The 16,355-nt window shown below is 47.6% G+C and overlaps 1 protein-coding gene across 3 annotated transcripts in view; it reads left to right on the forward strand.

Annotated features, from left to right (window-relative positions):
* Positions 1–324: 324 nt before the first annotated feature.
* LOC139049756 (gamma-aminobutyric acid type B receptor subunit 2-like) overlaps positions 325–16,355 on the forward strand; it is a 389,157-nt gene continuing 373,126 nt past the window's right edge. For 2 of the 3 annotated variants that reach the window (XM_070525558.1, XM_070525559.1), the window contains exon 1: positions 325–651. The gene's annotated coding sequence lies outside the window, so the exon portion shown is untranslated. The remainder of the gene's footprint in view (positions 652–16,355) is intronic. The other variant, XM_070525557.1, reaches the window with a different exon arrangement.

The raw sequence follows: 16,355 nt of genomic DNA on the forward strand, positions 1-16,355 counted from the left end.
ACGAGCGGCGAGCATCCGGCGGCAGCGGCGACATTACAGCGGCGCAAGCCTCGGAGTGCCGACGAAAGAGCGCGCGCGGGAAAGGCACAAAAGAAGAAGAAGTAAGGGGGGGGGGGGGGAGGAGCGATCCTCGGGGCCCCGGGCCCGGGGCGCGCGAGACCCCTCCCGTCCTCCCTTCGCCTCCCTTCACCGCGTGGCGTCCCCTGGCGGTGCCGGGGTCCGCGCACGGCCGTCCGAGGCGCCGCAGTGCGCGGCGTCGCTGTGCCGGTGCGCGCGCCGGGTCGGGGAATGCGCGCCGCACTGGTGCCGCCGCTCCTCCTCCGGCCCCCCGTCGTTGCGCTGCTGCTGCTGCTGCTCGTGCTGGGCGGCCGGTGGACGGCCACGTCTTCGCTCGCGGCCGAAGACGAAGACGCCGAGCGCGAGGGACGCGCGCTGCACTACCGCGACCAGCCCGGCGGCACGTCGCCGTCCCCCGAGGATGAGCCCGAAGAGTTGCTCATCGCGGGCTTCTTCCCGACGACGTTGAACTTGAGCGAGGGCGCCATCGGCCGCGGGGTCGTGCCCGCGGTCAACCTGGCGCTGCGACACATCAACAGCAGCCCGCACTTCCTGCCGGGCTACAAGCTCGACATCATCTGGAACGACACTAAGGTCAGCGGGCGCCGGGACGCCCCCACACTCTTTCGTTTTTTCCCCAATTCCCTTTCTCTTTTTGCTCCCTTCGAGCTCGTCTTTGCTTTTTTTTTTCGTCCTCGTGGCTTACGAAAGCCACCGAGTAGAGTTTTCAGAGCCGGCAACTTTTCCAGTACGAAGCCTTTTGGTGTGGAGCCTACGGCTATCTGGAGTACCCTCTTGCACACTGGACTCCTTCTGCACAGCACCCTTTCGACGAACACGCTTCTCCCGCCGTCGATGCATGGAACGATGGCTGGAACGACTCACTCGCGAAGTTTCGCTACTTGTAGCGCGAAGGCGAACCGAAGCGCCGGCGCGGTGAGCTTTGCTGCAACAGTCCTTGCGCCCCCTGGAAGACGCGGCGAACGGGTGATAAATCATTAGGGCTAACGTAAGTTTGCGCACACCACCAACAGAGAAACAAGGATGAGTCGTATTACAAATCAGAACTTAGCTGCAGTTTGTGGGATACCTCTCGTGTGGGATGCCTCTGCGCAGGCGCACTAAGCACAAGCCTACAGAGTTGATATGCGTAAATGCAACGGTTGCAGGCACTCATGGCCATAGTTTAGGATTCGTTTGATTACTCGATGGTTTGAGGCACCAGTGAGAAGCTTATTTTCCACCCTGCATTTTACACACAAACGCGCTCATTTGAGTGACGAATTCCTTGCATGTTTGTCGCGCAAAAACACAGCATAAATACAGGACGCCATCGTCGATCTAGGCAGTTATGGTGCGATGAGCATGTTTTGCATTGGTTTTTTGATCAATGCCGAAATCTAAGAGGGTGAGTTGGAGACACGAAGTAGTTATTTGTGATATAAAGAAAGAAGCATCACGAAGAGCTAACGAATGAATCTTTAAAGAAATGAAGTGAGAGCGAAATCGATCTCCTAGCAATCAAGGTTCAATATTGTAACTCACGACGGGGTCCGATCGAGCGAGCTGCACGCAACACTCACTCGCTGTCATTAGGCGCACACTGCACGCCATGTTCAGAAGGAATGTAAGAAATAGCGAGGGGTTCGTTCTTTCTTGCTGGTTGGATTAAGGTCATAGTGTTCACAAGTTCATGTTCTAGTTGCTACCATTTCACATTAAGTGCAATCATTTCAATTAATCGTCTAGCGATCACACTTGTGGTATTACAAATGTAGTACCTGATTAAACACTTGCAGGCAAAAGAGTCACTCACTTTCAGAGCACCTCTGCCTAATACAACCGACTCGAGATAATTTCTTACTACGGTGGAAGGAAGCACTGGAATCGCATAGCACCGTTCGCAACTGAACTAGGGTCACTCGCCCATTTCAAAGCGGCTCTTCATTTGCGACGATGTATCAGCAGTCATGGCCGCGAAGACTATTGAATCCATGGCTTCAATCTCAGCCTGTTCCGTCAATCGACAATCGGAACATGTTCCGGTTCTAAGCCGTCACCCTGTGCTCCTTCATAGCCTTCTGAAACGCGAACGAGGAAGTTTCACAGGGCCCTCCTAGAGTCCCGAATAGGTTCGGTTTTCCAGAGCGGATGACAACGCTATCTTCAAGAGGGCACTTCCTGCCACGAGTGTAGCAGTGAACCGCCGTCTGCTGCAAACAGTTGGTACAACCCTGGGGAGCGGCGTTTTCTAGTTTTCAAAGCACGAACTAAACTGAAACTGAGGGCCGTGATCCTGATCGATCTGTCAATCTCTGCAATATTAGTTCCAGTGTGCGCTGACTGCCTGAGCCAGCAAGAGTTAGACGCGACGAAAATAATTACACATTACCTTCATTTTCACGTCTCATATTTCACCGGCACACAGAGAGGGGTGCCCGTGGTTATAGTGTGGTTAGGTTAGGTGACACTGGACCTCATGTCGCGTACAGCAAGGTGACCTGGAAATTGACTGATGGAGCATACGGTCTCAATGTGGCGAATGTTTTAGGGATGGTAACCGCTCACAATGACCTCGATTGTTTATAGACGTCTAGTTGTGACAGACTTTACAAAGCCGTGATGGCCATTTGGCTCGTGCAACAGCGAAATAACACAATGCAAGAAATCGCTGGCTGTTTTAGCAGGTCGTCATCTTTCTGTGTCACACCTATGACGAAGCTCGACACAAATAGCGCCTGCAGCCAAGGTCGTGGCATTGCGGATCAGCTATACCGCGACGTTTTCCTAAGCATACAAAGTGAGGGCGTAAAACATATAACGACTCTCATAAATACTTTCCAAATGTCATATCGTAATTTTCCTAACATTTAGCTAGCATTTTTAATGCAAGCCTTCGACAACGCTGTGCAACAAAAAGCTTAACGAGTACCACAAAATAATTATTCGAGAGGGAACCTGAAATTTGCAGATTTTACCGACGAACGACGACTGCTGAAAGCAGAAGCGTTACAAATACAACTCGCAATTTGCATAGCGCACCAGTACGTGGTATAACGCGTCTTGGTTTTCGTTGTTCGTAATCACCCTAATTGTAGAAGGGACTTAATATGGCGTTGCGTGTCCAGAATGAGGAACGCTCACGTGGAGCCTAATCTGCAGCAACAGCTTGAAATCGTTTAAGTAGCCAATAAAACGAATGGAAGGAGTTCTAGAGTCGAACAGAACTCACTGCAAGCAGACTTGGTTAAAGTGTGCTGTCAAGTGAGCGACTTGGAAAGGAAACAGTCTACTTATTTGAACCCGCGGTGCCGGTACTATCCTTCTAAGTGTTCTGCCTTCCGTTAACGCTGAAATATGGCGTGTATGCACACGACACACATCAATCTACACGCGGTTGTGGTTAAAGACCAGCAGAATAGCTGCTGCACCTATGAATAAAATTATGGCTTCTTATAGAAAGCCGGCGCTTACTGTCGACACATTGTAGTGTTACCTAACGTTGATTGAACTCCCTCGCGTTACCATCGAAGAAGTAAGAGCGCATTTAGTCCACACTGAGAGAAAAAAGCCATCACGCAGAATAATTGAGTACTTGGCAGCGGAAAATCAGGACGCCGGAATCAAGCATCGCCATCGAATGCCTAGCGGGAGCAACTCGTATGGTATTCGTGTATATTTCGGTGTTCTTCCATTCATGACTGACCCAAAACACTTCGTCGGAAACTGCCCCTTCGTCGAGCGCCTGACCGGAGCAAGTGACGGCGCTGACGCAACAAACCTCATTGCATGCATCCAATGACTGGTCGGGGCGCCTCGCACCACTGATATGACGGGTACCATCGTTCTGCATCTCTCGGGAGCAACCAAATTAATGCTGATAAAAAAAAACGCTCACCGGTTCGCTATCTGGTTTCATTAATTTCGGCGGTAACCCTATCGCAATGTCGTCTTGATATATATATATATATATATATATATATATATATATATATATATATATATATATATATATATATATATATATATATATATATATATATTACGCCAGATATCCCCAAACTGAAACACTACACTTCTAAGCCTTCCGGCTTCCTATCATGTCTGACGCGCTGTTCTGAGCGAACACAATTTCGCTTCGTAGGAAGGCTTTGTTGGGGCTTTTGGAGAGGCGCTCTTCTTACGGGGTCCGAAGATATTAATTACCACCTTTTCAATAGCGGCCATCTTGGACTTTCCAAGTGGAGGATATAAAAATGTGAAGTACTGTAAAGGCAATGCACTGGCACATGTCTGCAAACTGGCCAATTCTTCTGAAGGCATTGGTGCCACATAATTTGACGACAGCTTGACGCAATAGTTAAAACGACACCTGATAACAGTGATGATTTGGCGAAAGACGATCGTTGTTAAAAAGGAAAATAATGAACGCGTGCCAATATTTGGTCATCTGGATAGTGGGTCAAATAATCGCCATCAAAAGCGGTGATTAGAAAACGCGGGTCACCTCGATGATGTTCCTAAGGTGCGATATCCTTATCTTTTCTCGATGTCCTTGTCTTTGCTGCCCTACCTCTTCGTCACAAGGGCTAAGCCGCTTTGTCATGGCAAAAAATAATTGAACAAAAATAAAAGTGCATGCTTTAACCCATGGTTGTTCCTTAACCCGCCTAACGCACCTACTACTACTATCGGCATTCTTCGTTTAAAGAGTGGCGGTGCGAAAGTTGCTGCGAGATCGATATTCACACCAAACAACAAGCGATAGGTTACCTGACCTAGATCGTAATTTATTGTCCAAACGAGTCGATGCTATGCCACAATTTGATGAGACTATTTTCCTTTGCTATGCTGTTTGTTTTTCCCTGATATTAAAAGTGGAGGCGCATTTAGGATTCAGAAATGGCCTCTCGAGGTGAAAGTGGCAACTTTTGGCGAGGCACGAGCAAGAAAAAAAAAGGGAACCACTCGTTTCTACCGACTAAACTATGCTTCTGGTTTTACTTTTTCCTTGTCGTATACTTGAATACGAGAGAATGTTGACGCGAATGACCAGTGATCAAGCTTTGCCGGTTTTTAGCCGTAAGAAATCATGAGCAGAGAACGCCTCCCAGTGTCGTTAAATGACCGTTTATATAAGAAAATGTTTATATCGCATATAAACTGTACATATATGACACACATCAAGTTTGTCCACTTCAGATGCTCTAATGCTCTAAGAGATGCAGTTTACAGAACTGGCGACATTTGCGCTAGGTGCAGCGTTAGTGATAGGTGAACGTTGTTCTTCACTTTTTTTAAGCTCACCCATATTTTAAAAAAAAACATTCTAAGAACTGTGGGGCCCTAATTCTAAATCATGCTTCTTTTACAGTCGCTGACATGCAACACATTTTGCTGAATTTGGTTCGGCGGCGGTTGTAGAATGAGAGCTTTCCCTTAATAATGTCTGGAGCCCGAAGCATGCGTTCACACCAGCCGGCCGAGGGCCCCTCTAAAAAGGTCGTGCCTCGCATGTCGTGGAGACTCTGCTTGCCAATAGATGGCGCTGCCGTCAGCGCCTGTCTAGCGCCTCGATAGCAAGCCCGGCTTGCTATCAGCACGCCGCATCAGCACGGCAGCCAGGTGGCGCTGCTATCCAGTTATCCTACGCGCGTCGGCTGCTGTATTAGAGAGTTTTAGATTAGGGGAACGCCAGGCGTTGCGGCCCCCTAGTGCTTGGGGCCACGGTACTGCGCATGCGCAGACGGTCTACGCGTGCGCAGTAACGTGGTCCCAAGTGCTAGGGGTCCCAACGCCTTGCGTTCCCTTAATCTAAACCTCTCTATTATGAAGCTGATGTGTAGACTTGCTCCAGGCCATTACGCCGTAGAGATAGCTACCACTGCGTATACCCCGAACCTGGTGGTTCTGACAGGCGCGTGGTTCTACTGGTCCCGAGCCTTTTACAGCTACACATGAAAACAAGCTAAGCCGCAGAATATTGCGGGCATTCATTGAAGGGGTTCGACAGAGAAATAACAAAAAGTGTTTCTTCTTTATTCTAACCTTGTGCGTGTGCGATGGGGAGGTCATAGATATCTTGCTTACAGACGTGAAGCATGTGCATACGATAGGCGAAACCAGAAGCGACGACCGCAGCGACCCCTGCTTTTGAAGCCAGGACAAATTTCATCTGCTCTCTTCTACGCCGTGTGCGTGTGACTTAGCATAATGATTTTCAGCCGCAGGACACCTGTCATTTTCGCGCGTGTTATAAGCCTGCGTTTTCAGTAGTGGTCAGATTAGCATGACTAATAGTTCCATTACTTTTTACTACAGGTTAACGTTTCACAGCATGCCATTCACTAATACTCACTGTTTTGCTTTAAATTTCGAGTATGAGATGCCCATACGGAAATACCGTTTTGCGAATGAGTTACTGGCAAAGTGGACGCCAATCCTTAATTGTTAAAAGGAAGTGCCTGTTCATAAATGTATAAAAATTAGAAGTCGGTGTGGGACAGGCACGTACCCAGGGGGGGGGGGGGGGCGGGGGGGCCCTGGCCCCCCCCGAAATCAAGTGGCATACCCCCCCCCCCCCTCCCCACCCACGCCACCACTCCTCACACATTCCTAAAGCGCCGCCAGATCAATGTTGAGACTTCGCAGCTGTTCATCGGTCAGCATTATGCTGCCTTTTTCACTCCTTTTAGATGGTGGTAGTTATCGGCATCTCTTGTAATATGAAGGACAGTTTTCTCGTAGATTCCGCACCCGCGCGATTAACTCGAAATGCGTTCAGTTGTCACCATCTATTCAACCGTCACGCCCATAGCTGTTGCTTTTGTTGGTTCAACCTTCTTTGTTTAGGCTGATCCTGGGACCAGGAGAGGGATGCGGCTGTTACTCAGCTGGTCTGTACTCTCATGGAACGAGTTGCGGCCGGAGAAAACGCCAATTGCGTTTAACTTATCCCTTTGCTTCATTGTTTCCTTGAGTTACGGCTCGCTGCGACGCTGGCAGATGCCCGGAACCATATACACGTGATATGGGTTAGATAAGGTGGGAAATAAAATAATGTGAAAGAGCGTCCATCATGGAACCCTGCAATAACCCTTAGACCCATAAGCAAGATGACTGTCGCCCGTTACCTCGTCTGTTTTTCCCTAACTGTACAGCACTTTTCGTGCAAAATTGGCAACTGGAAACAAAAATCGCAAGGAGTTGAGAAATTAAGCGATCTACTAAGGGAGAGCCAAGGCACCAACCAAACGGCAAGCAAGAGTGAATAATAAAAAAGTTAACCGTTCTTTATGAGAATATTTATGGATCAACATGTTTTTATTTAAAAAGGAAACAGAGAAAACGCCGCCGGAAGTGGAGAACAATTACTTGTTTTGAATGACGCTTCTGCAGTTATCGGTTGAACCGCCTCACGTAGCCACTTCTCTGCTGTGCTTATGTGGGTGTTTTTCTAACCTTTCGCAGTGACCGCTGTACGTCTAGAATCGCAGAGTCCTGCGCTCTACGCGGTTGTATGGGACTGGCGGCCGCACAGCGTTACGCAATTCGCGGAAATGTCAAAACTGATCAACAAGGCGAAAATAGCTGACATTCGAAACTATAACATGAGAAAGACTGAAGAAGCCGTAAAAAATGAACGCAGCCTGAAATCAGTAAAAAAAAAAAAAACCTGGCATAGGACAAACCGCGATGTATGCACTAAAAGATAAGAAGGATAATATCATCAGCAATCTCGAAGATATAGTAAAAACAGAGGAAAAATTCTAAGCTGACCTGTATACAGTACCCACAGGAGTCACGATAGTTAACTTAGAAACAGTAATGAACAGGATACAGAAACTCTCCTATAACTAGCGATGAGGTCAGTAGGGCCCTGCAAGACATGAAACGATGAAGAGCGGGAGGATAAGGTGGAATAACAGTCGATTTAATCAAAGATGGAGGAGACATAATGCTTGGAAAGCTGGCGGCTCTTTATACGAAGTGTCCTTCGACTGCAAGGGTCCTAGAAAACTGGAAGAATGCAGACATTATACTCATCCACAAAAAAAAGGAGACGTTAAAGAATGGAACAATTATGGGACCATTAGCTTCCTCCCAGTATTATATAAAATATTTGCCAAAATAATCTCCAATAGAATAAGGTTAACACTGGATTTTGTCAACCAAGGGAACAGGCTGGCTTCAGGAAGAGATACTTTACAATGGATCACATCCATGTCATCAATCAGGTTATCTCGAAATCTGCAGAGTACAATAAGCCTCTCTATGTGGCTTATATAGATTACGAAAAGGTATTTGATTCAGTACAGATACCAGCAATCGTAGAGGCACTACCTAATCAAGGAGTACAGAACGCTTACAGAACGCTTAAGCTTGGAAAATATTGCCACATGCGTGAGGTATTTGTTTGTTTGAATGAGGCGCGTAGGCGCCATCACTCCAGAAAAGAGGAGGGAGAACGAACTGGGCTCGCGCTGTGAATCTAACCGGTCAGCGCTGCAACCATTGTTGTAAATATAATCTGTAAATAGTTTCTCTTCTTACTGACTCGTCTTTCGCGTTAGAATATCTGCAGAGGTTCTACAGCTACCTTAATTCTACGCAAGAAAAACAGGGAGATACTTATAGAGAAAGGGGTCAGACAGGGAGACACAATTTCACCAAAGCTATTTTCTGTGTGCTTAGAAGATTTCAAGCGATTAAACTGGGAAGGCTCAGGAGTAAAGATCGACGGCAAATATCTCAGCAACCTTCGGTTTGCCGATGACATTGTTCTATTCAACTCCAATGCAGACGAGTTACAACAAATGATTGGAGACCTTAACAGAGAGAGTGTAAGAGTGGGGTTTAATATTATTATGCAGAAGATGAAGATAACGATAAATAGCTGGGCAAAGGAACAAGAGATCAGGATGGCCAGTCGGCCACTAGAGACTGTGAAGGAGTACGTTTACCTAGGTCAATTAATCAGAGGGAACCCTGATCATGAGAAGGAAATTCATAGAAGAATCAAAATAGGTTGGATCGCATACGGCAGACATTGCCAGCTCCTGACTGGAACCTTACCATTATTATTGAAAAGTAAGGTGTGCAATCACTGCATTTTGCCAGTGCAATATGTCCAGTGCCAATGCATTTGCCAGAGCATTTCGCCAGTGCATATGGGGCAGAGACTTGAGAGAAAGTTAAGGACCACGCAAAGAGCGATCGAACGAAGATTGCTAGGCATAACGTTAAGAGAGAAAGAGAGTGGTTTGGATCAGAGAGCGAACGGGTATAGACGATATTCTAATTGACATCAAGAGGAAACAATGTAGCTGGGTAGGTCATGTAATGCACCGGTTAGATAACCGTTGGACCGTTAGGGTTACAGAATGGGTACCAAGAGAAGAGAAACGCAATCGAGGACGACAAAACACTAGGTGGAGCGATGAAATTAGGAAATTCGCGGGCGCTAGTTGGAATCGGTTGGCGCCGGGCAGGGGTAATTGGAGATCGAAGGGAGACGCCTTCGTCCTGCAGTGGACATAAAAACAGGCTGATGATGATGATGGTGGTGGTGACGACGACGATGACGACGACGATGATGATGATGATGATTGAGGTGGTGGGCCCCCCCCCGAAAAAAAATCCTGGGTACGTGCCTGGTGTGGGACAAATGAGACATTGCAGTTGTAACGATCTAATTGCGTGCGCTATAAGAGCAGCACGACAACTGAAGTAACAACATGTCGCAATACAACGAAGCGGTAATAAAACCGTATGTAAATGAGAAAGAAAGGCAAGTAAAACAAAGCAATAACGTCGGTTAGCGCAAAATCGCTATAATGATGTCAAAATAGTCACTTATACAATGGCATCCACATAACACAAACTGTGAATCCGTTGATGCAGAAATATAAAGAACTGTCTCATTCAAATAAGGAAAATCGTCCACAGGAATATGGAGTCTTGAAGTGATCGGTGGTAGCCGTAGGGTTGAGGGAACGCGTGCTTCACCAGAGGATAAATTTTCGGACAATAAGGACATAGCAGAGGTCAGAGCAAAAGAGGAATACATACGGGTGTACAGTAAGAGCATTGCGGTCCGCCGTGTCATTGTTGCGTTCGCGACCTTGTGCAGCTGCACCTAGTGGAACATCGATGTTAAGACGTCAAACAACATTAAGCGCGCGAACCCTGGTCACAAACTCGCATCGTTCGTTGCCACTTGTTTGAGCTGCCGCATTGAGGCTGTCAAGTATCTGTACGGTCAGTATCACGTAGCTTCGCTTTACCTTCGCTGCATCGCGACCTGCGCAATCTTGTATCACAGCCAATTCTCGTCCCGCGCGTCTCCTTAACACCGTCCTTCTATCGCATTAGGCGCCGTCTCTTCGGAAGACTCCCCCCCCCCCCCCCCCTCTACGTCGTTACGCCCCGGGTACCGGCCCCGCCTGGCTACCTGTACCGGCTCCAAACCTCGACCCGCCGCAGAAGCCGTGAAATGATTCGTTAATGCGCCGAAAGGCTCCCCTTTACGACGCCTTTCGGGCGAAACGCCCTGGCGGTGCGCACGCCACGACTACGTGTATGGCGCGCGCGCGACGCCGGAGGAAGGGGGTAAAGCGCAACAGTGCGCGTTTTACAACCAGCCCTCCCATCGTGCGCAGGTAACGCGTCGTAAGGGCCAGGTGAACGAAGACCAAAGCAAGAACTAAGGTAGAAAGAAAAAGTAATAAAATTAGGGAAAAAAGGGAGAGAATAACGGAAGTGTCTATAGCTGTTCACCTTGGGCGGAGCAGGTTGGTCGTAAAGACGGTGAGCCGCCTGGCTACGGGAGACACGCCTCCTCAAAATGTAAACGAAACAAAAAAAAAGAGAAAGGGAGAGCGACGGGCCAGAAAAAGCTGCAATGTAGAAACCGTAAAGGTCGCCCGCTGCTTCCTCTGGTGGTCGTCACCCGGAAAAGCGGGCAGGTTGTAATCAAAATACAGAGATAAAAGACCTAGAGAGAGAGAGAGAGAGGGAGATAGACATTTACTGCACCTTACTGCGCTCCAATATGTCATACAGAATCGCGCTGCGTAATCGCCGTCGCATCAATGTAATATCCCGCGGCGGCGTCTTTGATGTGTCGGAAATACCCGGTGCTGATAACGTACACGGTTTTCAACAGAACAGAAACCCGCTTTTTCTGCTCTTTTACATAGTGACACGCCTGCACTCGTGAGAGAGAGAGAGCAAACAAAAAATGCAAGAGAGGAAAGGCAGGGAGGTTAACCGCACGCGCGTCCGGTTTGCTACCCTGCATTGGGGGAAGGGAAATACGGATGAAGAGAGAGAGAGCATAGAGAGAGCTGGAATTCGCGCACTTTTAAAGGTCCGCACCGAGTCTGCACACGGTCGCCAAGACCTGCAGACTTGAGATAGTGCAACAACGCTTTCGTGGCTTCCGTGGTTTTCGCAGCTATCGTGGAACAAAGCTGCGCCCTTGCAAGAAGAGGGAAAGAAAGGTAAAACGTAAGAAAATACTACTTGTTTGCGGCAGGTTATGTCGTGCCGATACACTTGTACAGCTTCTGGTATACGATGAATGCTCGCCTTCGCACCAACGTAGCATACTGTGACGTTGCAATTTGAAGACGTTCATACCTGTTTGCGTGGCGACGTTGTCTTTACGACGGTCGTATCGGTGCAAAACCGAACGCCTATACAGCGCTGACCTGTTTGATGCAGTTGTCACCTCTGAATGGCTCGAAAATCGTGGAAATAACCATGCGCCGTTGCCTTTGCAGCGCCAGAAAATTGGTATGAGTGAAACGACGTAGGTGCTGTTACAGGAATTCGGCTTTTACCAACTATAGTTAAAATGCAGGCTCGCCGCTGTGTTCGGTGTGCAATGCTCCCGTGGACGCGCGGCATGTTTTGCGCGTGCGCAATAGATACGTGTAAGGCTGGCATTCCCGGAAGGCCCGGCTGCATTCGTGCCACGACTCTGACTAATTAAAACCGCGAAATGTGCATGGCTTTGGCTGACTAATTAAAACCGCGAAGTGTGCAACGCCATTGCGCCCATTACATGCAGCGATAGTGCTTTCAATATTTTGTTACGATAGCAATTATATGGAACTTCCAGACGAATTGTCGTTGGCGGCGGCGGCCTTGCCATGGTGCTTCGCAAATATTTATAGTCTGCGACAACCAAAGAATTACAAACAAGCTCCTCCCAGAAAGACGCAGCGCGCCTGCCCTCCACCTCTGAAAGAGAGCCGAGCATGCTGGAGTTCGCTCACAGCTTACCGACTTTGCTCTGCTAATGCACTTGCTAGTCTAATGGGAAAATAGAAGCTGGTTGGTTCAAGTAGCTATGGCTGAGCAGTAATATCAAGATCACCTATAAAATTTGGTCTAGACGCTTAGGTTTCATCCTGACACCGGTGACACAAAGGCCGATATGTATTAAATAAAAGATATAAAACAGTTATATGAAAGATGCCAAACCGCATGACACGTCAGGCAAGTAAGCGAACCTAATTTTCTCGCGGTAATTGCGTTCGGAGTTGGACAGGGTACCTATAACCTTGCAATTCTTAGGTTTCTCACCAACTATACGTGTGTGCTCGCTATGTAGTTATCCATGCCGTATATGCGGGCTGTAGTGCTTCACTATTTAATCACTGAAGTTGTCCATACTAGGTCTTACGTTGTTGGCTAAGTTACTTCTGATAATTTTGACAATGGCAGCCCGCAAACAAGCTTTTTGAAACATGAAACTCAAGTGCGCGCCTTTTCTCTTAAAACTTTGAGACGTTTAATAAGATTTTGCCATCACAGCTACGGGCTTTAACGAGGCAATACGCGCAGGTTGAATGTGTGCGCATGTCTGCGGAAGTACGTGCCGTTTGCATGTTTGTCGGGTCAATGTGTCCTTCACCCAACACTTGGAGCAAGCCGTCACCCAGGCAAACAACTGCAGATTTCTTTCATCAGAGGCAGCGTCTCTCGAAATATTGCTCGTCGGGATTGCCAGTTGCACGCGGCACCTGTGATCCGTTGTTTACGCGAGAAACAGACGTGAATGGTCGAAAGTTCGAACGCACAAGAAACAGTTCTGCGGTGTGTTATTTACCTATTGCCATCGTATCAACTCGAAAACTTTCCAGTGGTGTTTTTTTTTAGACGTCAGATTACGGCAGCAATAAACGGACAAGCCGGTTTGTTCGTAGTTCAGGCGGTCAGTGAAGGGTGCAAATTTTAGGCGAGTTCCCTCTAGATTATTTTCACCATCACCATCACCATCATCATCGTCATCATCATCATCATCATCATTATTATCATTATTATTATTATTATTATTATTATTATTATTATTATTATTATTATTATTATTATTATTATTATTATTATTATTATTATTATTACGGCGAGGCCAGTGTTAATTCCACGACGTCGTGAATAGCCGTCCAGCACAAAGCCCCAAGGAGGTAGTCGCTCACCAACACCTCTCGCCCATTTCCAACAAAACATGTGACTTCTAAGTGCAAGATCGGCGGTGGTTCTTCCGAACGCGACATTTTGTTCCTCCTCTTTGAAAGAGGCCGTCGTCAGTCGGGCGGCTAAGCCGACGCAATTCAGAAGCTCGCCCCCTGAAAAAACGCCGACAACGAAGCGAGGAGGGAAGAGAAGCGAGTTGTGAACCTTTGTATCGGCACGCCGCGACAAAAGGACGACGAGACATCGCCTCAGTCTAGTAGATGCACATAGAGGCTGGTTTCTTTGTCGGGGCACCGCTTCCAGGCGGCGCACGCAGGGTCATTTGCATGTCCCTCGCCAACCTGAACGACACGGTAACCCTTATTTTTTTTTTCGTTCTCCTTCTTCTCTCTCTCTCTCTCTCTACTTTCATTTCTTTCTTTCGTTTCTTGGCTCCTTCATTCACGAACACAATGTGGCACGAACGAGCCAATCAACTCGGGGTGCTCGCGTGGTACAGCTTTCACGCCTGAGGTCTTCGTTGGAGGTCTTCGTTGAAGGTTTTCGTCACTTTTCGGCGTACTCGCGTAGGAGTTGTCGGTGGTTGTTGTATCGGAGGATGTTAATTCCGTGTCGTCCGAACCGGTGGCCGCTTTTACTCCCGTTCATTTCTCTCTGCTTAGACCGTGTCCCGAAAGAAAAAAAAACAAAGATATTGATGCTGATTGTAGCTTAAATAGCGTATTGTTCATTCTTATGACGCATGGCTGCCGAATGCATTGGTGTGGTAGCGCATTATCTTTGGGAACAGCATGACGGGGATACGGTGACACACTAAAGTTATTTCGACTTTTAACGCGACAGCGTTAAGTAGCTCGTGTCGCAGAAAAGCCGGTGTCGTCGGCGTTGCTGTCGGTGTTGGCGTCGGCGGCGTTGGCCGTGAGCGATAAATCCCAGCAGGCATTTCATGAATAAAAAAACAACTTGCAAGATGGGCTGGGTGGGAATCGAACCAGGGTCTCCGGAGTGTGAGACGGAGACGCTACCACTCAGCCACGAGTTTCTTTTTTTTTTTATTACCGGCTTGGCAAAAGAAAATACAATGTGACTATTACATGGCCATAAAAAACAACTAGTCAATGCCGGATCAGTGTGGTGTGATAAGAACTTTTCGATGCTTCAAAGCGGTACAAAAGCGCCTCTAGTGAATGCGGTGTTGCCTTAGAAACGAGCTGTTTCTAAGGCTCAGGCGTGCGTCGCTTGCTCAGGCGCACATTTCGTTGCCGTGCCGAACGCGGCGTTGCTCGACGCTCACCGCGCCCGATGCGGGGCGCGTAGTCGCTGCGCCGTAGCCCATTGTCTTACACCCTTTGGCGGGTCGACGGTAACGCTGTCGCGTTCCACTCTTGAAGGCGAAGCTTAAGCGTCCTCCAATTTTTGGCAGTGTTTTGTAAACGTATGACTCTGTCTTCTTCTTTCTACTTCTTATCTTTTTAACTGTGATTTCGGAATAACCGGCGTTTTCTTCGACCGAACTTCCCATGTTTCACGTTAAATAAATAACAAGAAGCAGTGATTTCATCTCAATTTGTGGCCACGTTCGGTGGTAGTCGGAATTCGAAGACGTTCGTGTGTCGAGCGCCCGTTGAAGCCCAACGGGTCAAAATTAATACGGAACCCGGGGATACAATGTCACCCACGCGTTGCTTTCAGACGTGAAATGACATCTGTTGCTCAATACTGGCAACCTGCGTTTCACTTTCAGTGTGGTTCTTGCTGCTGTTAAATTGTACTTGCCTTCATCTGGCAGCCACCGCGCAGAACTCAGGACGGCACAGTCAATACTGCATCATAGATATCAATACGCTCGCAACACAAACAAGAAGCGCATTTTTCTGCAAGCTGCATGCAAAATGACTGTCAATAATCTTGTCCCACTTTCCACATTGGTACATAGATGTTTTCGTAGTAGATGCCACGTTGCAGTGAAGAACTGTCAAAATTGCAACGTAAGAATTCGACTTCTTTATCGCGCAAACGTGAGGCCCAGAAATACAGGCAATACCCAACTCACTACACTAGCGGCGAGCGCAGTCTGCAGTCATTGCATCTAACTCACGGATAAACTACGCCTGCTCTTTGCACTGCATGTCACAGTACGTTTATGTGGTGATCGCAACTTTTACGCAGTATGTATAATTCTGTTCTGTACTTGCAGTGCATTACATGTGTTGTGTGTTTTGGCTGTTCAAAATATCTGACTTTGTATATGCGTTCGTGGACTGAACTAATGCACAGAACTTTGCGACTCATGTACTGTTGGACTGTATATATTTTATTCATCCAGTGTTCTACTGAGTGCCGTATTTCGTGTCGCTATTCTCCCTTTTTACGCAAATTTGTTTCCTTTGCCAAGTGACAAGGAGTAGCCGGTGCCACCATAAAGGCGCCAACCTCTCCTAATATTCACTTCAATAATAAAAAAAAAACATTGCAGAGTAATCACCCGCACTCGCGCCCATCCAAGAACGCGTCAAGGCTATTCCCATCACAAGCGCAATCTCATTAGACAATGCTTTATCGGCGTATAATAGGTGGGAACAATAAACTTTCGAATACAGTATACGTGCCCTGCACCTAGCGATAATCGACATCAGTTATATAACGCGGTGGAAAATGGTCACCGTGAAAAAGTTACGCAATCCAGGCGTGGTAATGTTTAGGACGGTGACGTAACCAGCGCTGAACCAGGCCTCTGGTAGGAAATCCATTGACCTAACTGGTGCGCTCTTCGAATGGGTGTACAGTCGACGGATTCTTTAACAATACCGTGC

The sequence above is a fragment of the Dermacentor albipictus genome, chromosome 9 (assembly GCF_038994185.2).
Source record: "Dermacentor albipictus isolate Rhodes 1998 colony chromosome 9, USDA_Dalb.pri_finalv2, whole genome shotgun sequence".
Lineage (NCBI taxonomy): Eukaryota > Metazoa > Arthropoda > Arachnida > Ixodida > Ixodidae > Dermacentor > Dermacentor albipictus.